Below are 277 nucleotides of genomic sequence, written 5' to 3' on the forward strand. Positions count from 1 at the left end.
GGAGGGCCTGAGAAATATCAGACAGAAATAAATTCAGTGGGATAGGAATGAAGAAAAGCAACATTACACAAGATCATAACAGATGCGCGTCAGGACATAATTACACAAGCGCCTTCATCAAAGGGGACACGGCTGGGTTGGCGCTTCTCTTGTGGTTAAGGGTCTGCTAACAAAACATTTGTAGATTCAGTGCTGGTGAGGCCTTTTACAAAGCATGTACTTCCAGGTTTCATCTCAAATGATAATGAATTAGAATGAAAAGCAAATTACACATGAA

This window comes from Onychostoma macrolepis, chromosome 16 (assembly GCF_012432095.1).
Source record: "Onychostoma macrolepis isolate SWU-2019 chromosome 16, ASM1243209v1, whole genome shotgun sequence".
In the NCBI taxonomy this organism is placed as follows: domain Eukaryota; kingdom Metazoa; phylum Chordata; class Actinopteri; order Cypriniformes; family Cyprinidae; genus Onychostoma; species Onychostoma macrolepis.